The sequence below is a fragment of the Stenella coeruleoalba genome (genome assembly GCF_951394435.1).
Source record: "Stenella coeruleoalba genome assembly, chromosome: 11".
Classification (NCBI taxonomy): Eukaryota; Metazoa; Chordata; class Mammalia; order Artiodactyla; family Delphinidae; genus Stenella; species Stenella coeruleoalba.
In genome coordinates this window covers 98,709,963-98,734,318 of record NC_137157.1, presented here as the reverse complement: position 1 = coordinate 98,734,318, position 24,356 = coordinate 98,709,963, and the positions used below count along the sequence as shown (strand labels likewise).

Genomic DNA, 24,356 nt, shown 5'->3' with positions numbered 1-24,356 from the left:
AGGGGGGCCGTTAATAACGGTGCCAGGACAAGAGGAGTACATGGGATGTACCCCAAGATCCTGGACATGGACACCCCATCTATGGGGGGTTTTCCTCATCATTTTCAGAATCCTCAGGACAGAAACTCCCAAGGAGCCCAGTACAGTAAACTGTGACATTGTGCTTAGGGGGGTGTCTTAACTCCCACAGGTGTCTTTCTGCCCTAAGAGTGTCCTGCCTCCTTGTCAGGTCATTTGTTTGAGTTTGTCCTCGGTGGACACGGTGGGAGTGTGTCTGCCCCACAGACCTCGAGGCACCTTGCCCTTCTCTATGTTGAATATTTCCTTATCCTCTATGGCTTTTCTCCCAGCTGTAAACCCCTTCAGAGGCACAAGCCCTCCATCTCTGGATGTGTCGAAGGAGGGTGAGCTGTGTGGCCACTTTCTGGGTTATTGCTGAGGGGATTCTTCTTCTTTTTTAAAAAATTTTCTTGAAATATAGTTAATTTACAGTGTTGTGTTAGTTTCAGTTCTACAACAAAGTGATTCAGTTATACATTTACATATATCCACTCTTTTTTAGATTCTTTCCCATATAGGTCATTACGGAGTACTGAGTAGAGTTCCCTGTGCTATACGGTAGGTCCTTGTTGATTATCTATTTTATATATAGTAGTGTGTATATGTCAGTCCCAATCTCCCAATTTATCCCTCTCCCCCCACCTTTTCGCCTGGTAACCATAAGTGTGTTTTCTACATCTGTGGCTCTATTGAGGGGATTCTTTTAAGGTTTCTTCCAACCCTAAGGCTCCATTGTCCTATTATTTCAGATTTGCTTATCTCCCATTAAAGGGCAGAGAGAGGCTAATGTTTGCACCCACCATGCATCAAATGTTGTGCTTTTGCCTCAGTCATCTTGGCCATCCCATCAACCCTGTGGGATTGGTATTATGAAACCCCATTTCACAGGTGAGGAAACTGAGGCCTAGAGAGGTCACAGCCCATAAGAGGCAGAGCCAGAGTTCAGTCCCGGGTCTGGCTGGCTCCAAAGCCCTGTCCTACCACGTGAGGCTGCCTCCCAGTGTTTTTACAGTAAGATGACTCCCGCAGCGGACATCACAGGCAAATCCCTTCCCCTCTCTGGGTCTCACTTTCCTCTTCTGCAAGCTGGGCAGGGTTAGTTGCATGTAGTAATGGCTCCACAGTGACTGGAGAGAATGGGGCTTAGGGGTCAGCCTGGAAAGACTTTATGGGGGGCATTGAACAAGGGTTGGAAGGAAAGAAAGAGGAGTCAGGGGGGTGGATTATTGGGTTAAGTCTAATAGACAAAAACAAGATTGTGTGTGTATGAGAGGAGGGGGCCCAAGAGATGAGCAGAAAGTGCCATCCAGCTAGGAAAGGCCAAGGGGACCCTGGTGATTAGTCAGGTTAAAAACCTTTGTCTCAAATCATACTTAGTGCAGGATGGTGCAGGTGGGAAGCACAAAATACATTTGCATGACAGTAATGAAGCAGAGGAGAGGTGGCTGTGCAGTGGTCACTTTGGAAGGGAGTCCAGGCCCAGAAAGGAAGGCCTATAGGAAGCCCTGGGCGGGATACGCGTAACCTGCGTTTGTCCCACTGCAGTTCAGGTCCTCCGGACGCACGGTGCCCTTTACCAGAACTCGGAGGCTGTTACTCCTGGGGAGGTGGACAGCGGGTCCTCCAATAGCCTCTCCGGGGAGGCGGTCCCTAATACACAGCCAGGGAAGGCCTGCCTAGGTGTGCGGGCAGGCGGGAGGCCACAGAGGCAAGGCTGCGACCCTGGCCGGGACCGGACGGCTTTGGGCCGGTGTCTGGTCGCCGAGAGCAGAGGCGCGAACTCCCAGGCCCTGACCACCCCAGACACTCTGGTCCTGCTGCGGCTCTAGCCCCTGGGGAAGGGGTCGTACCAGCGCCCGGGAGGAGCGGCCGATCCAGGCGGCGGGGAGGGAGGAAGACTCCCGGAGGGCAGCCACATCTGGCCCGGGACGCCCGCGCCCAACACGGCCCTGTCCTGCCCGCGGGTTCCTCCAGCTCCAACGCTGGGGATCCGGCCAGGGGTTGCTGGAGGCCCCCGGCCCCAGTCCCCGTGCTCAGCCTCGCACACCCCTTCCGTACCCGCTGTCCCGCCCGCAGTGCCCACGCCAGCTCCCGGCTTTAGTCCCCGCCCCCACCCCTCGCGCGGCGGATCGGGCCCCCACGGCCTTCCAGTTCCCGGGCCGGCCCCGCCCCCTCGCCAGGCCCCGCCCCTCGTCCGGCCCGCCCCCTCGTCCGGCCCCGCCCCGCGGCCTCGCCCCGCCCCGCGGCCTCGCGGTCCAGGGTAGGCCCCGCCCCCTGTTTCCGCTGGCTGCTGCTGTGGCGGCGGCGACGCGCGAGCGCGAGAGAGCTGGACCCCGCATTCCTGGGAGCTCGGTGAGTGCGGCCCGGGGCGGGTGGGGCGGCGGGCCGCGAGCCGGAGGCTCGGGATCGTGCCGGGTTACGGGCCCCGGCCGGCTGGAGGCGGGCCCACAAGCCCCCGACCCGGTCCCCGGAGGGGCGAGCGGCCCGGGGCGCCCCTGGGAGGGGTGTCGGGGGGCGGCAGTGGGCGAACTGTGGGAGGGGTGGGGTCAGCGCCCTGTGAGGGGGCGGGAGGCCCGAAGGGGACGGTGTGCGCGGCTCCCGGTAGCTAGGCGAAGAGGAGTCTGCAAGGGGAGAGGTTTCGAGGAAGACCTTTTGGAAATGCGGCTGCGGGAGTGGACGGCGGAATCCCAGGCGAAGGGATGGGGGTCTGTAGGATGCAGCAGAAAGGGGGAGCCCCGGAGCTGTCAAGGGTTTCTGACTGTGTGACCCAGTGGACCGGCTGGGGGAGGTCCATACAGCGCCCCCAGGCAGGGCCGGGGGCTCGGGCAGGGCTGGGATACTAACTGCAGCCCCCCGGCACCCCGACCACTCCTTGCGCCACCGCTGGCAGATCGGTACTCAGAGTGACAGGGCTTTGGCACGCCCCGAGGTCCGAGATGTAGTCCATCTGTCCAAGTTTGGGACTTTAAAAAACTTTGTTGTGGTTAAAAAAAAAAGAAAAAGTCCAAACAAGAAACTGGCTTCTTACTGAGAGCAGTGTTTGTACTCGTGTATTTCAGAACTGGAGTCTTGGATCGCCTGTTTTTGAAAAAGATACTGGTCCCTTCTCAACCTCTTTCCCAAATGCCTGTAGTGTCTGGCGAGGTTTGAAGCACTGGGGTAGTATGGAATCCCCTGGGCTGGGTAGATCTTTTCTCCCCATCCCCCAAACAAGGATAAGACCGCAGCAGTTCACCTTTCTTTGGTTCCGAGAACCAAACTCACTATGCGAGGATGCCCTTCTGACAGGCAGCTGTCCCCTTGCCTGGGGTGACTCAGGTATCCTCCTCCAGGAAGCTTTCCTGGACTAGTGGAGAAAACTGAGGACTCATGCTCTGATCCCTGTATACCAGCCAGCTTCCCTCTCTTTACTGAAAATAGCCATAGAGAATGTTTTGTATGTATGTTCTGCTATAAAGATGTGCAGTCAGCTTGTCACCCTAAGTAATGGGAAGGGGAGGAGAGGTATTATGGACAATTTCAAAGGATGGACTGGACAAATCATTTATATTTAGCTAAGGAATGCAGCCAGGGAGGCAGAGGTTCACACTGGCTTCCTACCCTCCGCCTGGTCCTGGCAGGGCTGTTGCAGCTGAGCTGTGGGTTGTGGGGTGAGGGAAGGAAGAGGGTTGAGGTGGGTACAACTTGAAGGGTAATTCAGTCCTACACTCACTCATTGAAGACTTGCTGTGTGCAAGGCCTGGAACGGCTGAGAGTGGACCAGAATGGAGAGGGAGTTTTTTTTGGTCTGACTTATTCAGATTTTAATCTTTCAATCTATAAAGTGATAGTTAATATGAAGAACAGTAACTAGTGTTTATAAAGTAATTTGTAGGGGATCTCCCGGTGGTCCAGTGGTTATGACTCCGTGCTTTCATTGCTGAGGGCGTGGGTTGGATCCCTGGAGGGGGAACTAAGGTCCCACAAGCTGTGCTGTGCAGCCAAAGAGAATAAATAAATAAAGTAATTTGTAGTTGGCCGAGTGCTTTCTCTGCACATTAGCTGTATATAATTTTCTTTGATTCGCACATAATGTTGTAACGCATGTGTTATTTTTAATTGTCTCCGTATAGTTTAGGAAAGTGAAGCTAAGAAAGAATAAATGACTTCTCTGAGGTCACAGAACTCATAAGTGGAAGAAGCAGAACTTGGGCTTCTCTGGTGGCGCAGTGGTTGAGAGTCCGGCCTGCCGATGCAGGGGACACGGGTTCGTGTCCCGGTCAGGGAGGATCCCACATGCTGTGGAGCGGCTGGGCCCGTGAGCCATGGCCACTGAGCCTGCGCGTCCGGAGCCTGTGCTCCGCAACGGGAGAGGCCACAACAGTGAGAGGCCCGCGTACCACAAAAAAAAGAAGCAGAACTTGAACCCATGGCTTCTGACCTCTTCTGCTGTGTTTTCTACTACGCCCAGCTGCCTCTGCCATTCTTTACTGCTGAGCTTGGGAGACCTAGGCTCCGAACTTAGTCCTAACATCACCTAACCCTGGGCAAGTTACCTCCCCTCACCAGCTCTCTGTTTTGGAGGGTTATTGGGTTATAATATTTCTAGGGGCTTCCCTGGTGGCACAGTGGTTGGGAGTCCGCCTGCCGATGCAGGGGACACGGGTTCGTGCCCTGGTCTGGGAAGATCCCACATGCCGCGGAGCGGCTGGGCCCGTGAGCCATGGCCGCTGAGCCTGCGCGTCCAGAGCCTGTGCTCCGCAACGGGAGAGGCCACAACAGTGAGAGGCCTGCGTACCGCAAGGAAAAAAAAATTTCTAGAGTCTCTTTCAGCATTGGATATCTTAACAGTGTGCAATGCTATCAGCAGCCAATCAGTCAGTTAATAAGTGTGCTTTATTTATTTGTTATTTTTTAAAAATAAATTTATCTATTTATTTTTTTGCTGCATTAGGTCTTTGTTACTGTGCGTGGGCTTTCTCTAGTTGCGGCGGGCGGGGGCTACTCTTCATTGTGGGGCACGGGCTTCTCACTGTGGTGGCTTCTCTTGTTGCAGAGCATGGACTTTAGGTGCACAGGTTTCAGTAGTTGTGGCACGCCGGCTCAGTAGTTGTGGCTCATGGACTCTAGAGCGCAGGCTCAGTAGTTGTGGTGCATGGGCTTAGTTGCTCTGCGGCATATGGGATCTTCCCGGACCAGGGCTCGAACCCGTGTCCCCTGCATTGGCAGGTGGATTCTTAACCACTGCGCCACAGGGAATTCCTATTTGTTATTTTTAATTGTGGCAAAGAAACACATGACACAAATGACCATCGTAACCATTTTTAAATGTACAGTTCCGTTGCATGAAGTATATTCACATTGTTCTGCAACAGAGCTCCAGAATTTTTTCGTCTGCGAAACTGAAACTGTACACCCATTAAACAACTCCCCATGGCCCCCTCCCCCCAGCCCCTGGCAACCTCCATTCTACTTAGTGTGCTTTATGAAGCTCCTGCTATGTCCTTAATTAATGTTGCCCTTGAGGAGTGAGTAAGGCGCGTCTGGGTAGCTGGCCAGAGTGCCAGTCGTCATCTCTGAGAATGTAACTCCGGCACGGGCCCTCTAGCACCGGCCGTATTGTTCAGTAAAAGAGTGAGCAGGTGAGACTAGGCAGTGGTCATGAGTTGCAAACAGCAGGATGCTTTCCTTTAGATTCTGATCTCACCATTTATTAGACGATGGCTTTGGTTAAGTTACTTAACTTCTCTACATCTCAATTTCCCAGACTGTAAAATGTACATATTGTGGTACATACTTTATAGAGAGATAAGGATTAAATTAGTTAGTATATGCAAGAAACTGACCATGGATTTTAGAAGATAATAAATGCTAATTAAAGTTTTTATTACTTAAAAGAAAAAAAGAGTGAGCAGCTGAGGCCTGGGCAAGGCCTTCACCTCTTGGAGCTTTCGCTTCCTGCTTGCAAAACAAGGATAACAATACTGCGCTCTCAAGGCTGTTGGAAGGAGCAGTGAGATAATGTATGTGAAGCACGTAGCTAGGGCCTCAGACACAGCAGGTGTTCAGTCAACGGTGCCTGTTATTTATAACCTAGCTGAGGAGGCTAGACTAACAAGAGAGGATAGGGCTTCTTCTGCCATCAAGGCCCAGGCCTGCTGCGGTGGGCATCCCACGGACTGAGGGAATGGGTCTCATCCAGGTGCCTTAGCCTGGCGCTGCACAGCCTCCCTACCCATCCCGGCCGGCCTGTCTAGCCTTACCTCCCACTCCCCTTCCCCCAGGGACCCCCGGTGCCAGCCAGACTCATCTCCGAGCATGCTTCACTTGTTCCTTCCTTGTCCCTTAGTTCATACTGTTCCACCTTCCTGAAATGCTCCTCCCCACTCCCTCCTTCCCCTCTTTTGAAGATCCTACTCATGTCTGAGCTCCTTCTTGGAGCCTTCCCTGGCCACCCATCCCCAAAGAACCTCCTTTTCCTTGGAACCCCTTTGGCATTTTATGTCTTCATCTCTCCTGGCTTTTCTACACTGCCTGGGGTCCAGATCCTTTAGTGTGTATATCTTAGTACAAGAGTCTGCGCTGAGTTCTGATGATGCAAAAATGAAAATGGTAAATGTCCTTGTCTCCATGGGGCATAAAACGCAGTAAAGGGTTAAGAAAGGGCTTCAAAAAATGACAATTCAGGGACTTCCCTGGTGGTCCACTGGTTAAGAATCTGCACTTCCACTGCAAGGCACACGGGTTTGATCCCTGGTCAGGGAACTAAGATCCCGCATGCCACGTGGTGTGGCCCCCCCCCCCAAAAAAAGACAATTAAAAATATAAGGTGAATAGCTTATGAGAGTAGAATGTGGTTTCAAACAGAGGGATAAATCACCCTGATGCTAGAGGACCACCTCATGCAGCAGGTGGTGTTGGATGCGAACTTTGAAGTGTGGCTTGCATTTCTACAGAAGGGAAGAAAGGTCAGCCTGAGGAATGGCATTAAGAAAGTGCTGGGGTTTGGAATAGCTCAGTCGGGCCAAGAGTGGGTTGTGTGGGAGGAACCAGAGAGACAAAAGGCTGGACAGGTAGACAGTGGCCATATTATGGGTGGCTTCAAATGTCCAGCCAAGGAATTTCCTCCATCCATGCATTGAAATTAAGTGTCTCCCATGCGCTGCCTGCTGGTGCTGGGGGGACTGCAGTTAACCTTGGGGGGCCTGGGAACCTTGCCGGTTTTTGAGTAGGGGTCGCAGAAGCAGGGCTAGGCCTGTGGAGGGCGAGTATGGGGTCTGTGAAGAGAGGAAATCATGGTGGGGAGAGTGGCTGGGCAGCTGTGAGGAACAAACCTGAGACATTTTGGAAGTAGGATTGAGACCATCAATGGATTGACGGGATGGGGTGGAGAGGAAACGATGCAGGGGGACTGGAGGGGATTCTGGGCTGGGTGATGGTGAGGATGCAGGGCCATTTGCTCTTTTCAGGGTGGCATCATCGCTCCTCCAACTAGATTGGAAGCCCCTCAGGGCATAGATTTTCTTTGCCCCTGTGTTCTCCTCGGCCCCTCACTCACCTCCGAGGGGCACAGAATAGGCTCAGCGTGGACCCGGATGTTCTCAAGAAATGCATCTTTTTTTTTTTTTAATTGACAATTTATTTTATTTTTAAAATTTATTTATTTTATTTATTTATTTTTGGCTGTGTTGGGTCTTTGTTGCTGCACGGGCTTCTCATTGCGGTGGCTTCTCTTGTTGTGGAGCACGGGCTCTAGGCGCGCGGGCTTCAGTAGTTGTGGCACGTGAGCTCAGTAGTTGTGGCTCGTGGGCTCTAGAGTGCAGGCTCAGTAGCTGCGGTGCACGGGCTTAGTTGCTCCGCAGCATGTGGGATCTTCCCGGACCAGGGCTCGAGCCTGTGTCCCCTGCATTGGCAGGAGGATTCTCAACCACTGCGCCACCAGGGAAGCCCGCAAGAAACGCATCTTGTCATGGGGACGTAACATACAGCGTGGTGACTGGAGTTAACAATCAGACTGTGTTATAAATTGAAAGTTCCTGAGGCCTTCCCCGGTGGCGCAGTGGTTAAGAATCTACCTGCCAATGCAGGGGACACGGGTTCGAGCCCTGGTCCGGGAAGATCCCGCATGCAGTGGAACAACTAAGCCCGCGAGCCACAACTACTGACCCTGCGCTCTAGAGCCCGCGAGCCACAACTACTGAAGCCTGCGTGCCTAGAGCCTGTGCTCTGTGACAAGAGAAGACACCGCAATGAGAAGCCGGCGCACTGCGATGAAGAGCAGCCCCCGCTCGCTGCAACTAGACGAAGCCCGTGCACAGCAACAAAGACCCAATGCAGCCAAAAATAAATATATTAAAAAAAAAAGTTGCTGAGATAGTCAGATTGTAAAAGTTCTCATCACAAGAAAGACATTTTGTAACTGTGTGGTGATGGATGTTAACTAGACTTGTGGTCATTTTGCAAAAATATGTACAAACAGCCAATCCTTATGTTGAAACGAATTTGTGAGATGCCAGTTACATCACAATTTAAAAAGTGCCCATTTGCCCCCCCCCAAAAAAAGACACAACTGAATCTTGCACCTTCTAGAATCCCAAGTTTGCATCCACGGCAGTGTTTGTACACTGGCCTGGCTGTCTCTGGAGTCATGTTTCCGCAGAGAGCCAAATGTTTCCTGTATATATCTTCACACCCCAAATTAACTACCCTTTCAACTTCGGCTACAATTTTATCTCTCACTTGATGGCCATTTCCCACCAAGTTTTTATTGCTCCTCAAGAGTAACTTTAGATGTGGCAGAGATGGAAACAAGAGAGTTGTCTATTCCTTTACCTCAGCCTCAGTTGTCTATTCCTTTGATTTGTGTGAATCAAACTCACATCTCAGTAAAGTTACACACTTTTCAGTATCTTGAAACTTCGTCTCACTTGTGAGTGGTCAAAATTACAAATGTTAAATCCCTGGATGCCAAGGGGCCACCCCAGAGATGGCAAATACCTGGCACGGATACACTTACCGTTAGAATGACCCGTTGCAGACATCACTAGTTGATCATGGCTGTCTTTCCCATCGAGCCAGGGCTTGGTCTCTGTCATCATGCTTCAGCACCCCCCACCAGCTGAGTGGCCTGCACAGCGGCTGGAATCCATTTGCTCTTTCTGGCCTTCTCCAGCTGTTGAATGATTGGGTTCTCGATGGGAGACTGCAGCCCGAAGAGTGGCCATTGCTGGACAGAATTCACCCTGGAGTGGCTTCACAGCGAAATGATGACCTAATGTTTCATTTATTTTCCTGCAGGAATATCCTGGGATCTTCTCTGATCTGTCAGCAGCCAAGGTGTTCGCAGGAAATTCAAGGAAAACAGGTCAGTGCTGGTCTGGGTCCTCTGTGTGCTGGGACCTCTGAAAGTCTACGTGTTATAAACTGTCTAAAGCCAGAGTCTCTCTTGCCCTTTCACTGTGGCTTGGGGAGGGAGGATAGAGTGGGATGTTGACATCTTCTAGCTGTCTCTCTGCCCCAGCTCTCGACGTTGAATTGATGAGCTCCTTAAATGGGGCTTTGGGAGCCGGGAGAGATTTCCCTCCTCCCCACTGTTTCTGAATGGTGGCCGGCAGTATTCTTAATTTCTTTCTTGACCACCCTTATTGTAGGGAGGGAGCCTAGGGAAGCAGGAGAGGCCTGTAACTTCCTGCTTCCTGTCTCCTCCCACCAGCCGGCCAGAAAAGAATCTGTGGGAATCAGACCAATCCCACCTGTGTCTGTTCCTCTATCCTGGCTGCTGCAGGAATGCCCCGGCCCTCCGGTGGTGGGCACCCTCTGCCAGGATGCTCACTGGGGGTCCTCGTCTCTGCTCCTGCAGGCTCCAGGGGTCTTGCTGGTAGCTTCATCGTTCCTAGCACCTGTGCGCCGAGGCCCCTGCGGAGCTGGAGCTGGGCAGGAGCTACCCAGGTCGCTGGTGTGGATGGTGCCGATTCACGTTCCGGGGGTGCTGCGTACGGACCTGGGTCTTTTTAAATTTATTTATTTATTTTTGGCTGTGTTGGGTCTTCGTTTCTGTGCGAGGGCTTTCTCCAGTTGCGGCGAGCAGGGGCCAATCTTCATCGCAGTGTGCGGACGTCTCACTGTCACGGCTCCCATTGTGGAGCACAGGCTCTAGAGCACAGGCTCAGTAGTTGTGGCTCATGGGCCCAGTTGCTCCGTGGCAAGTGGGATCTTCCCAGACCAGGGCTCGAACCCCTGTCCCCTGCATTGGCAGGCGGATTCTTAACCACTGCACCACCAGGGAAGCCCAGACCTGGGTCTTTTAATGTTTTAATTGATGTGTGTATTATCCTGTGGCTTCCTCCTGGGGGGTGATCTGTAAACCTCTTACCTTCCAAGAACCCCGCTGCGTGGTGGTGGGGTGGTGTGGTGAGAAGGAGGGTGCTGGCTGGTAGCTTTTCTTGCCAAAGGTTCCCTCCTCTTTGAGTCCCAGCGGAGATTAATTGGAGTCCCGGGAGTGGCTGCGGACCTGTGGCTGGCCTGCCCGTGCCTTGCACATGATACTCAGATGCCGGGATTCATATTTGTCATTGTCATCATTGGCCACAGTTTCAGACTCTTTACATATGTCCACAACTAATTTAATTTAAATCGTATTAAATCTTAATTTAACTCTCATTTAGCTTTCATGAGAGTCCTGTGAGGTAGCTATCATTTCCCCCCGTTTCACAGCGGCAGCGGCTGAGGTGGAGTGCAGGTCAGAGACTTGCCTAAGACCACCTCCTTAGTGCCAGGAGAGCAGCGGCTCACACCCAGGCCATCTGATTCCCACTGCCCCTGCCCTTCGCAGCAGACCTGCGGCAAGGAATCTGCTTCCCATCCCTCCTGGAGTCTGGAGTCTGTTGCAGCTGGGATGCAGGGCTCCCATTTTAAGTCTTCCCCCCTCCCCCCGGGGCTTGGGGGGTGTCTGCTTTCAATCTTGCTGCCCTGGGATTTGGGGCACCGCCTACGGGAGGACTGGCTGTGCAGCCAGGCGCGAGGCCAGGACGAGGGAAACCAGTCTGCTGAGAATCAGGTGGCAGGGAGGAGGAACTTGAGGACAAGTGGGTGAGGGTCCTCGCGGCTCATGGCACGCCCCACCCCGTCACAGAGACCCACGGGGCCCGCCCTGGGGGGCCTCAAGGGAGGAGACAGATGGGCCTGCGTCACCAGCCCTTTCTAGGCAGACGACTGTCCTCCTCTGCGTCTGTTTGAAGGCAAAGTGAGGGAGACCTGCGTGAAGGCCTTTCCGGACAGGAAGCTTATCCTCTCCGAAGGCCTTGGCCTTCACAGCCTTTCGTTTGGCCGTTTCTTGTCCTGCGCTTGCGCCTGTGGGATGGTGACCAGCTCCCGGTGGAGCTTCTCGTCCCACCTCTCCTGGTTAGGTCCCCTGTGACGGGCTGGTTGGTTCTTCAGGCCGGTCTCCTCCCCGCCTTCGCTCAGATGCCTTCTCGCGCTGGTGAACGTGGTTTCTGAGTGGCCGAAGGCCTGCCTGGGTCTCCGCTTCCAGTCTGGGGGCCTCCCCACCGCCCTCCTCTCACAAGAACCTCCTCTGCCCCTGGCCTCGAGGTGCACGGAGGAGGGAGGGGTGAGGTTCATGAGTGAACAGGTGATCTGGGTCCTGATGGAAGCCGGGCGGGGGGGCGGAGATTGTCCACAGAGGTGCGCGCCGGTCTGGTTAGCGGCAGGGTCTCTGCCGCCCCTTTCATTTGGCCTGCCTCCTGCCCCAGCCCCACGCACTTGGGAGTGAGAGGCCCCATCGCTGGACCCGAGCCCAACGAGTTCATAATTTCAGCTTCCGTCACAGCCCCAGCCTGGTGAAATGAGAATATCTGCCTGGTGGAGGCCAGCTTCCACCCGCCCTCCCCTCGAACCAAAAAACACAACCCAAACTCAGCCCGCAGTGGCCGGGCTCCCGGAAGGGGCGGCCGGAAGGAACATGTCTGGGGGGCTCACCGGTCAGCGCGGCACTTTGGGCCCCACTCGGCAGCCACGTGTAGATGGTTTTTGAGTGTCTGTTGTTTAATACTACCTGTGCTTTTGAGTTTACCACCCGCTCCCCGCTCTGCCTTCCTCCCCACTCCCCTTCCAGTGCCTGGAAATTTATTGCACTTTGAATACTTGCTTACTTTCCAAGAGCCTCGTGATCATTTCTACACCCAGCGTCAGCATTTGTTAAAATATCTGACCTTGTGCTGGAAACAGGAAAGGATGGGGGTGGAGGACCATCCAGGGTGCCTGGAGAGTCAGGCAGCTCAGCCAGTCTCCTGGAACCTCCCCCTTGTTGGGGAGGCTTGGCTGTCACTGCAGGGAGGCCGAGGGTCCCGCAGCCTCCTGTGTAGGATCTTGGTGTGTTCCTGGCCTTGGCCTTGGCGGCTCAGGGCCGCTGCCGACCCTCACAGCACCTTTGTGCGGAGTCCAAAAATGCCCTTCCTCAGGTGAACAAGAAAAATTAGAGCGAGCAAATTATTGTAAAGCCTGAACAACGTGCCACTCCGCCTGGGCCGGCCTTCTAGAGCCCTGGCGGGCGGCGGCCCAGTACCTGTGCTGCATCCCAGCACATCCTGTGCTCCTCGCACCCCCAGGGAGGAAAGGGTGTCAGGTTCAGAGTCAGGGAGAGGGCCAGGGGTAGGAACGGGCCTCTGAGAACAGTGGACGGACAGATGAGGGGAGCGGTCTCGGGGATGCTCAGAGCGAGGTTGGGACAGGGTGTGGCCGTGCACTAGCGCGTGTGTGTGGCGGTGAGTGTGTGTGTGCTTGTCCTAGCAATTTTGTGTAGGGGGGAGTTCTCCCACATTGTTCTCAGCTAAGAGGCCCACCTGGGCCCTTTCAACGGGTCAGTATATACCTGTGTCGTGAATGCCCCTCCTTGGAGGGGAGTGTGAAACGAGCACAGATCCTGGCCGCCTGCCCCAGGGCGGAGGCTGAGGCTTCGGCCCAACGCTCGCCAGCAAGCCCGGGGGCGTGCGGGGCAGAGAGGGTACATCCTGCCCCAGCGAGTCCCCACCCTGTAGAAGGGCTCAGAGGAGCAGCGTGCGGCTGGGTGGGAGTGGGGGGATGGGCACACGTAGAATGACACATGTTGCTTCAGAGAAAGTGAGGTAGAGGTCTGGGCTTGCAATTTTCCACTCGTCCCATCCTGGAAGATTCTAAACAGCTTTGTTTACAATCGGACACGCAGATGGCAGAGTCCTGCGTGAGGAAGAGCGTTGGGTCCCCCAGGGAGGCAGGTCGGTTTGAAGCCAGAGTTCAGCTCTGCAGCACGTGGGACCGGAGCGGGGGGAGGGGAATCTCTCGGAGCACCCCCAGGCCAGAGTCACTCTGCATTAGCAGCCATGGCAAAGGGGCTCCCAGTGCTTGCCGCTGAGATGGGCCGGGTGGGGAGGAAGTGCCGGTTCAGGGCCACCCCCCACCGTGCAGGCTGTGGACAGCAGAGAGGGAGTCGGGGTGGAACCACCGTCTGGGCTCTGCCCCCTGCCTACTGCAGACTGAGAAGCTGGAGCTGGCGGTGGCTGGCTGGCCTGTGTGGGTGAATGTCTTCTATGAGGGGCAGTCATTCCCCACAGTGCAGGGAGACTAATACAGGACACTGGCCCATCAAGGACAGGGTTGGGTGGACCGCTCTCTGAGGACCGGCGGAGGAACGCAGGGGAGATGGGGCTGGGCCTTGAGGGAGGGGGATGCAGGGGTGGATGGCAAGCTGGGCGTGGCCTGGTGATTGGGCTGGAAGGGGGAGGAGCAAGCTGTCAAGGCGGGGCCTCTTCACTCTGGGGTACCTGAAATGTTCCCCAGAGGAGACTGACCTCAGCAGACTAGCAGTGGGGAGCTGGTGTTGGTCCCTGGACAGGGGAATGACAGGATGAAAACAAATTTTTCGGAAAAATAAGCTTGTCACGGAATCCAGTTTTTTTTGTGTGTGTGTGTGTTACGCGGGCCTCTCACTGTTGTGGCCTCTCCCGTTGCGGAGCACAGGCTCCGGACGCGCAGGCTCAGCGGCCATGGCTCACGGGCCCAGCCGCTCCGCGGCATGTGGGATCTTCCCGGACCGGGGCACGAACCCGTGTCCCCTGCATCGGCAGGCGGACTCCCAACCACTGCACCACCAGGGAAGCCCCAAGGTGAATTTTTTTAAAGTACTTTTTTGTTGTTGTTGTTGCAAAAATAATACAAACTCCTTATAACCGTCAAGCGTTCCAGAACTGGTAGAAAAGGAGCGCCTCCTGTAATCCTGCTCCTCAGGGACAATCGCTGTTAGCACTTTGACTTATATTCCTTGTGGGTATTTTAATGATAGACTAGTATCCAGCTGTCTACCTATTATCTTATCAATTTCCGTAAATAGCATTGTGTTTCACTAACTGGAAACTTCTTTAGCCGTCCTCCCGCAGCCGTGCCCATAGCACTGGGCGGGGCTCAGCTGGTCCCATCACCTGAGCTTGTGAACGCGGTGGCAGCCACCTGGTGGCTCTGCAGGGCCTGGATGGTCCAGGAGCCCCTTGGGCACGTGTTGGGCTGGTGTTGGCTCTTGGCTGGGCCTCTCTTCCCCACATGATTTCTCATTCTCAAGGGAACTGGCCTTTTAAGTGAAAACAGAATCTCCAAGACCCCTTGAGATGCAGGCTCTGAGGTCTCACAATGTATATCCACCTGCCGCTTGGCCAGAGCAAGTCACCGCACCCGCTGGAACTCCAGGGCTGGGGCAAAGACGCCGCCTCTTGATGGGAGGACTGGCAAAGGCACGTCAAGGGCAAGTGTGTGCAGCGGTGGGAGGGCAGGGGTGTGCAGCCCCTGCACGGGCCCAGAAGCAGGAGGATTAGAATGTTGGGGGCTAGACGCCACGGACCTTTGGAAGACAGCCCAGGCTCGGTCCCTTCTCAGCCCCCTCTGACCGGATGGGTCACCCAGGGAAACTGGCAAGGCGGGATGCTTCATCCTCCTGCTGGCTTAGAGGTGTCGTTCCAGGTGGATTCTGTGTGGATGTGTGTGAGGGGCTTGTCTGGCCGGAGGTGAGAGTGAGCTAGAGCACAGGCCTCGTAACGGACGGCTTCTCCGGCCCGCGGGCTGTGGAAGCAGAGGGGAGCCTGCCTGCCCTCTGGAAGCTGCTGGCAGCTCCGCTGCTCGGTACCTGCTGCTAATTTTCATGGCATCTCCGAAGAATGTGCGTCAGTGAGTGAAGCCAGCCAGTCACTGTAGACTCAGGCCTCTGCTGGGAACTCATTCATTCATTTGCCCAGCAAACAGGGCACCTCCTGTGCTCCAGCCTTTCTCCCCATCCCCTCCTACCCTCAGAGGTGGAGTGAGAAGACCCAGCCTGCAGGATCAGACTTCACTTCCCAGACAACTCACAATGGACTTAACATTCTGACTCCCTGTGACGTATTCGTTTGTATAGTTTTCTCATCACCTGCCATGCGTGGTAGCTCTTCTTTCCTGGGAAATGCCTCAAATGACAGAGACAGGAGGAAACACTGGGGCGGGGAGAGCCAGCTCCGGGTCATTAAGGAGTGCCACTTCCAGTTTCAAGGAGGATGCTTCCACGGAGCCGCTGGGGGAGAAGTCCTCCCTGGGACTCACATCCATCAAACTCCCCTCTCCCTGGAGCCCCCAGGCTGGCCTTGATGAACTGCGCTTTCCTCACACGCCCGCCCCGTGTTCTTTTGCCTGTCAACTGCCTGGTGGTTTGTGCATTCATCAAACTAGAACAAAGGCTGAGAGGGCTTTCACATTTGAAAACCCCTTGGTGTTTTATTTTCTCTCTGCCCCTCTTGGAAAAGAAATGTTTTGTGGCCGAAAGGTTCACTGTGAAACAGTCCACGCTGCACAGCTCAGCCTCTTGGCCATTCTCCTCCTTGGCTGTGCTGGGAGAGAATGGACCCGGCTCAGCGACAGGGCTTGGTGGGGACTGGAGGATGGGAGGCAGCCAGCAGCTGCAGCTGCCCTGCTGCTTCCCTGGGTGCCGGGGGCGCCGGCGTCATGCTACCGTGGCAGGGTGCATGATATCTGATCAGCTCACGGGCTTAGTGTATCCCGGCGCTTAGTGTTGAGGAGAACGTGCAGAGCTGACGCTGCAGACCTCGGAGAAATCTGGCATCACAAGCAAGACAAGAAACCTCAGCCGCTCCTTTTGGCCAAGGAATTGGAAAAACTAAACGGAGGTCCGCAGCCTGTGCCAACTGAGCGTTTGCTGCTTTGAGGCGGATGGTAGGTAAACTGTCCATCAGCGGAGACCCAAGAGGCCTGTCTCTGACTCCTGACTTCCCTGCCCATGCCTCCACCCCCCAGTTCTGGTTCCCTGTGGCTGCGAGGATAATTCTTACTTCCATATCATCAAGAGTTATAATATCACTTCATCAGCAAGTGAGTGACCACTTCGCTTTATGTCTAACTCCTTGGGCGAGAAGCACAGTCTAGGAAAGGAACAGGAGATTTTTTCTTTTTTCTTTTTTGGCATGCGGGATCTTAGTTCCTCGACCAGGAATCGAACCCATGCCCCCTGCAGTGGAAGCGCAGAGTCTTTTTTTTTTTTTTGGTATAAATTTATTTATTTTATTTATGTATTTTTGGCTGCGTTGGGTCTTCATTGCTGCATGCAGGCTTCCTCTAGTTGTGGTGAGCCGGGGCTACTCTTCGTTGCGGTGTGTGGGCTTCTCATTGCACTGGCTTCTCTTTGTTGTGGAGCACGGGCTCTAGGCGTCCAGGCTTCAGTAGTTGTGACACACAGGCTCAGTAGTTGTGGCTCGTGGGCTGTAGAGCTCAGGCTCAGTAGTTGTGGCGCACGGGCTTCGTTGCTCCGCGGCATGTGGGATCTTCCCGGACCAGCGCTCGAACTCGCGTCCCCTGCATTGGCAGGCAGATTCTCAACCACTGCGCCACCAGGGAAGCCTGGAAGTGTGGAGTCTTAACCACTGGACCGCCAGGGAAGTCCCACTACTGGCCACTCTGACTCTGCGAGGGTCCGAGGCATCTTTGAGCCCTGGTGCTCTGTGTGGTAAGAGCTCCAGCCAATGTTGGCTTAGGTGAGTCCCACACCTTTTCTGTTCTAAGCTACCAAAGGCCTTCTCGATTTCATCGTGTTCTCCCATTTCCCCCTGAGGTTCGGCCCCGCAGCGTCTGTGGCACCCGGGCATGGGCTCTGGAGGCCGAGTAGGAAGGGATGGGATTGCTGTAGCCAGAGCCCTCAGTGTAGGGCTTGGAAGAGAAGCCAGCCTGACCAGCTGAAGCCTCATGCCTGACAGTCACACCTAATCTGGAATGAAAAGCGATGTTACCTCTGTTTCATCATCCACTTTCATCACTGCTTCTCCAGATGGTTGATGGTGCCGTGCCTGTGAGCGAAGTGGGGGGACCTGACGCTCTGTCTGTGGGCCGGGGTGAGGGAGGATGCTAGGCTGGGGAGGTGAGCCCCACCCTGACTCTGGGGCAAAGGGGAGGTGATTCCTTAGACTGTGGGCCCTTTCTCCTTGGGACCCCCACCAGAGAGTGCTAAATCTTCATTTTGCCGAAAAGTCCTCAAGGGCATTCACTGGAGGGGCGGTGCAGCTTTAAAGAAATACCTAAGAGGGTGCATCTATCTTATGATGGTGGTTGTTTTAAACCAAGTCTCTTTAACATTCCTGATTCATGTCAGGAACTAAAGCATTCGGTGCTGCACACCCTAAACCTGGCGGTGCAGGGGACCGGGGGCCGGTCTCCACCGACCCCGGTGTTTCTGAGACCCTGCAGCCTCCCCCTCCGCCAGCCCTGCAGTCTGAGCAGTGCAGTGTTCGTGCAGCCAGAGGACTCAGACGACTCAGGACTCGTGCAGCCTCTGGGCATTGGCTTTCTGCCAGGCAGGGGCACTTCTGACCACTCGCCTCAATCTCTGTCTCTACTTCTGCTGAAGAGCAGAGGCCTGGATTTTCCCCTCCGTTGATGCTCTGCCTGTTTTCTCATTGTCCAACACTTGGTGGGCACGCCGATCGTTTTTGAATGCATGAATACTGCATTTGCGACGTGAAAAGAAATGTGTCCCCCATCCTACCCATTTCCCTGGACACTTGGAGCACTTGCCTGATGTAAAACTGCCCCATCTTCACAGTTGCAGGGGTGGCAGATGTCTCTGGGGAGGGCGCAGGACTCTCAAACCAGGAGCTTCTTATTAAGGCGTCTGCAGCTCAGGGAGGGGGCCTTATCGCTGCCTTTCCCGAAGGGGCGGACAGGAAGTCTTGGGCAAGAGGAGGCCGCTGCTTGGAGGTTTCACGATGAGGAAACTGAGGCTGGCTTCCCCAGGAGCTCCAGGCAGTCGAGGCTGGAGCCAGCCTTTGCAGATCCCAAGCCTGGATTCTGCCTCTCTTATCCCCCGCCCCTTCCCTCCCCTGCTCCCACCTTCCTCAGCTCCCCCAGGGGTGCCTCAGAGGTAACCTCACAGGGCCAGGGGGGCAGCTTTGTAGGAAAACATGCACCCAAAATGGCCAAATCCCTGAGGACTTGAGAGAGGCACGTGTGGGGTTATTTTGGGTTTGGTGGGCCGGGCTCGGATCTCTCTGGCATTCCTGGCCGTTGGCCTCTCAGAATTGACCAGAATGGAAGGATGATAAAAATCGAGGCCCCAGGAATAGCTCAAGAATTTGCTCATTTGTGACCCCTGTAAAGAGGTGCCGCTCAGCCCAGAGCCCACAGCAAGGCTGGGGCTGAAGGAGGTGCTGGAAAGGGTAGGGGAAGAGGAGGAAGGTTTCAGACAGTCTCCTCTTCCGGGCAGGAGCAGGTGGGAGCTCAGGGCTGGTTCGGGGCCAGTCTGATAAGGAGCCAGAGGAGTGTCCCTCCCACACCAGCTCGTCCCTGCGTCTCGGGGGTCGCCTGGTAGCACCCACTGGCCAGGTCAGTGCAGCCCTCTCTCTGACCTCTCTGCTCTGTTTCTCTGTCCCCCTTGGACCTAGGCAGCTCGGGGCAGCTCTGGCCTTGCACCCTGGGGAGCCTCATCTCTCCCTCCCTTCCCCAGAGCCAGGCCCAGAGACCCTTTTGCTCAGTGCGCGTGAAGGGGGCGCGTACTGAGCACCCATCCGGTAGCAGGTCAGGAGCACAGTGATGCCAGGCATCTGCCTCTGCCCTGGAGGAGCCGGCATGGGTGTGTAGAGACCCGTGTAGATGTGCACTGACCCATGATGCCATCCGGAGCCGTCCGTGGTGCTGGAAGGGCGGTGGGGATCATAGCAGGTGAGTGGTCAGTGGAAAGAGCAGCCCCGGGGAGTCAGGACACCTGGCTGGCCCTGGATCAGTCACGTCACTTCTCTGGGTTTTTCGTGTGTAAAGTGAGGAGTCTGTGATCCCCAAGTCCCTTCTGGCTTGAGAGTTACCTGGTTCCAGGAGTCGCGGGGAGGAAGACCCTTCTCAGACGGGTGGGATGTTTTTGTTGCCTCCGCTCTTTGTTCCAAAGGGGTGGTCCAAGGGTGGACATCTCAGCTGAGTCATCCCCATGGGGACAGGCTCAGGGCTCAGATGTCACAGCTGGGCCTCAAACCTCTCTTCTGTTCTCTGGACCCTCCTGCTTGTGCAAAGTCAGACTTTAGGTTTAAGAAAATAGTTGCCCTTGTCCAGGTTGAGGTGGTTGCCCCTTGGCCTACAAGATGAGGTCCGAGGGGCTGAGTGAGGCTTGCAGAGTCTGCAGTGACCTGGAGCAGTGTCCAGCCTCACTGCTACCCACTTGGGGCCACTATGTCCCGTTTGTCTGTGTAACGCCCTCCACACGGGTTCTCATTTCCCATTGTCCTTGTCATTGTCTGCCTGGCTTGGAACTCCCCTCCTATCCTGCATGGTTTTTTCTCTTATGAGCATTGTTTTACCAAATCTGAAAACTCAGTCAGCCATGATTTCTTCAAGAATTTTTTTTTTTTTTGGGCCGTGCTGCACGGCTTGCGGGATCTTAGTTCCCCAACCAGGGATCTAACCTGGGCCCCTGGGTGGAAGCCCAGAGTCCTAACCACTGGACTGCCAGGGAATTCCCTCTTCAAGTATTTTTCTGTTCCCCCTTCTCTCTCCTCTCTTTCTAGAACTTCCACTATGTGTATATTAGACTGTTTGATGTTGTCCTGTAGGTTGCTGAAGTTCCATTCATTTTTTTCCATCTTTTTTCTTTCTGTGCTTCGTCTTGGATAGTTTCTAGAGTTAATATCTTCAAGTACAATTATCTTTTCTTCCGCAGTGTCTAATCCAATGTTAATAAGTCCCATCCAGTGTATTTTTCATTTCAGATATTGGGTTTTTCATCTCTGGAAGTTCCATTCGAGTCTTTTTTTATATCTTTCATTTCTCTTCACACCAAGCTTATGTTTTCCTCTGCATTCTTGTGCTTATGGAACATACAATTCCTGTTTCTTTTCACCCTTGTTTACTGGTTTCATCATCTGTCATGTTTGCGTCTGTCCTGTTTTTTCACCCTTGTTTACTGGTTTCATCATCTGTCATGTTTGCGTCTGTCCTATTTTTTCACCCTTGTTTACTGGTTTCATCATCTGTCATGTTTGCGTCTGTCCTATTTTTTCACCCTTGTTTACTGGTTTCATCATCTGTCATGTTTGCGTCTGTCCCATTGACTGCTTTTCCTCCTGGTTATGGCTCATAGTTTTCGACTTCTGTGAATGCCTGCTAAGTTTTGATTGGATGCCAGACGTTGTCAATGGAGCGTTGCTGGATTTTGTTACATTCCTTCAAATAGTATTGGCCTTTATTCTGGCATGCATCTTAGCCGCTTGGGATTGGTTTAATATGTCCGAGGCTTGCTTGTAAGCTTTGTTAGGGTGCGTCCAGCCTTCGGGCTAGGGCTAATGTAGCTTCACTACCGAGGCACCACCCTCTGAGGACTCTACCCAGTGCCTTGTGTGTCGTGAGCTCTTCTGCTCTCGTTGGTAGGAATGTGGCCCTGAGTGAGCTCCGCAGATTGGCTGGCCCGTTGCTTTCTGTTGGTTCTGTTCCCAGGCTTGTGGTGTTTTACCCTACACTTGTGTAGGTCAGCTGGAGATGCCAGGGGACTCTTCTCCGGAGCACCCTCTCTGTGCAGTCCCCTTCTCTCCAAAGTTCTGCCCTAAAAATTCTATCTCTGTGAACTCCAATTTCTGTCTCCTCAACTCGGTGGGACCACTGGACCCCGTGTGGATTCCTTGTCCTCAGCTGCTGTGTGGATGCTGCCTCCGGGCAGTAAGCTTGGCCCTCGTGGGACTCCCTCTTGTGTTTCCTTCTCTCACGGATTACAGTCTAGTGCTGCCTGCTGTCCAGTGTCTGAAGCATCTGTTTCGTGCCTTCTGTCCAGCTCTTTAGTCGTTTAAGGGGCAGGGGTGAAGCCAGTCCCTGTCACTTCACCGTGGCTGTAATCTGAGGCTTGCATTACTGGAACACTCACCTTGGGCATCGTTACCCTCTGGGGCAGGTGTCTCTAGTCAGCCTTCCTACGGGAAAAACCCCATTAGCTGTGTGTTCTTTCCCCCGTGTTTCATCTGGTTTGTTTTTTTATCTCTCCACACAGGCTGTCTCCCTGAGCACAAAGGTGATACGGTATTTCCCTTAACATCCTTTGTACCTAGCCCAGTGCCCGGCACATAGGAGACAGCTCCTGTTTGTGGACCAAATGAATAAATCGGAAGAAACTATAAGCTAATTGTGCCGCGTGGTTGCTAAGGAAAACAATGCTGCCCTGGGCATGAGGTTCACACTTCGTGCTCTGTGCGACTTATAGCACATCTGCATCTGGGTTTTGTTAATTCTGGTTGGGATACTGGCAACTCTGAATTCATCAGAGGACGGTGACTAAGATGGTGGAAACTACACCACATGGGGACTGGGTGAAGGGTTTGGGAATGTTCCTTTTGTCTGGAAGCTATTTTTATGGAGTGTTATGGGAAGGGAGGGGATGCACAGTAATGGCCTCCTGACGTGGGCAGGATTGATGTGGACAGGAGGGTGTAAACATGTCCTGTGGCTTCAAAGCCTAAATACCCAGGTGCCTAGGACCCATGGGGGAGGGGATTCAGGGAGGTCAGACGTGGGCCCAGCTCCAGGAAGAACTTCCTAACAGCTGGAGCCATCCGGCAGAGGAGGAATGGGCTACCTTGGGAGGTAGTGAGCTCCCCATCACTGCTGGGGTTTAAGCAAAGACTGATAGTGACCCGGGATTTTGTTGGGATGAAGAGTAGGTACAGTGTTACACGAGATACTCTCTAAGATACTTTTCTACTCAATGAGGTTAAATGTTACTCCTCCTTTTGAGCCCCTGATTCATCCGCCCTCGCAACTCTGCATCCCACGCACACACACACGCACGCACGCACGCATGTACGCACCTGTGCAAGCGTGTTCAGAAAACACACCTGAAACATGCTCCTTACTACTCTTGTGAAACTCCTTGCAGCCTCCATCGCCGGGCCTCGTCTGGGGCCCCTGCGGAAGTGGCCTCCCGCTGCCGGTGCTGGGCCCCGTCATCCCCCTTCAGCCTGCCTGGCACCGCATTGATCCGGGCCGGCCCTGTGTCAGCGCCTCGTCCCATTGTCTCCTGTGTCTGGACACACAGTGCCTTTGAGGCAGGGTGACTGTGAGCCTCCCGCGCAGTGAAGCCTGGCGGCCTTGCTGCAGCCCTTCCCGTGCTGGCGAACGTGGCTCTGCACAGGCACCTCCGCTCTTGCCTGCTCGTTGGCTTGTTGCTCTGGGTCTTGGGTCTCTTCCTCCGTGGGGCCTCTCCTCCCTGGACTGGAAGTGCCCGGGAGGTTTCACCCCCAGGTTGAAGATGCTGGGGAGGCCTGTTTAACGGTGGTCCTGGCAGATTCTCAAGGGAATCCTCAAGCACCTGCCTTTTCCCCTTTCTAAGGATGCAGCCCAGGAAGGACGGGCGGGGCTGCGGCTTGGTGGCTTTGGGGGAGGGGAGGGGGACAGCTCAGAAGGGGTCCTAAGCCAAGGGCCTGTCTCCTGCTTCCCCGAGGCTGTTGTCCCACCTCTGTACGGAAGGAGCCCGGTCAGGTCGCTTGTAAGCGGTCACAGCTGGGCAGGCTCTGGGGCAAGGGCTTTGCAGAAAGAGAGTTCTTAAAAGAAAGAAAGAGAGATCTTCCTGGCAGCCGAGTGCTGGGCTGTGCCCCGAGTGAGAGGCCTGAGCTCCGGGAGCCTCTCTCCTGGTGCACCGCTCCCTTCCCCCACCGGGCGAGCCAGGCACCACCATGGGCATAAGGAGCGCTCTTGAACTGGGGACTTTCTGGCCCTCTTAGCCTTGGCCTCCAGACCAGTTTGACCTGCAGGAGGCTCCGTTTCTTACTTTGCGAGATGGGAGGAACAGTGGCTCTCCGGGGAGCTGGAGGATGGCCCGTTTGCAGGACTTTCTTTCGTGTCCGAGGCTGCTGGGTCCCCAGAGCAGCTTTCACCAACCCGAGCAGTGTGGGCTTGGCCTCCTCCTCAGCCAGTGCTCAGAACCCTTTGTGAATGAGCATCCTTTCTCCCTTAACGGAGAGGGAATGTTCTTTGGAGACCGGTGTACCTGGAGGGCTGGCACCTGCCTGCGTTCGGGCTCACAAAGCCCGCGCGCCCTGGAAAGGGGGCCCAGGGAGAGGAGGTGCATCACTCTGTGTGCGTTCTGTCTGTCCAGTGCCCAGACGGCGTCTGGCACAAAGCAGGCACTCAGGAGCCCTTGATGACCGAATGGAGTCGGCCCTTCATCCCCATGGCTGGGCCGCGCTGCACTCCAGAGGTGCTTCAGCGGGAAGCGGTGCGCCCGGGCCTCTCACTGTTCGATGGGAAACCTGAGTGTTCTGTCTCGTTTCCTGCTTGTTCCATTGGAGGGTGCCAGGACCATAATAAAAGCAATGGTATATAAAAAACAAAAGCAAAAAAACAAGCAATGGCGTAACCACAGCTAATATGGATGGAGCGCATTCTGTCATGGTCTGCAGGATTTTGGCCTCCTTCTTGAAATGCACTCACTAGAAAGAAGTTTCCCGAACTTGTTGTCCATTCCCCGTGGCTTTTTGCATCAATTCCTGACTTCTGCCTTGGAACACATTTGCCTCTGCTGTGAAGATAATAAAAATGTATTCAGTATTTCTGTCAGTCTTATCTGTGGTAGCTGTTGTCTACGTGCTGCTTTAGGTCAACAGATATTTTACTGAGGATTTTTGTGTGGTTGATCTTTCTATTCTCTGTGTGGTTATCCATGTGGGACTTTCTCATTTATGCTCTGCCAGGCATTTACTGGGCACCTGCCGTGCGCAAGGGATTCTGTGGTGAACAGCACCACGCGTGCCCGCGGGTCCGAGGGCCTCACACTGGTCCTTGGAGGCAAGGACTGTCTG

General features: G+C 54.5%; 1 protein-coding gene across 1 annotated transcript in view; it reads left to right on the top strand.

Annotated features, from left to right (window-relative positions):
- The first annotated feature begins 2,364 nt into the window (after positions 1 to 2,364).
- TSPAN9 (tetraspanin 9) overlaps positions 2,365 to 24,356 on the top strand; it is a 181,472-nt gene continuing 159,480 nt past the window's right edge. Inside the window, exons 1-2 of the mRNA XM_079938100.1 lie at positions 2,365 to 2,412; positions 9,337 to 9,403. The gene's annotated coding sequence lies outside the window, so the exon portion shown is untranslated. The remainder of the gene's footprint in view (positions 2,413 to 9,336; positions 9,404 to 24,356) is intronic.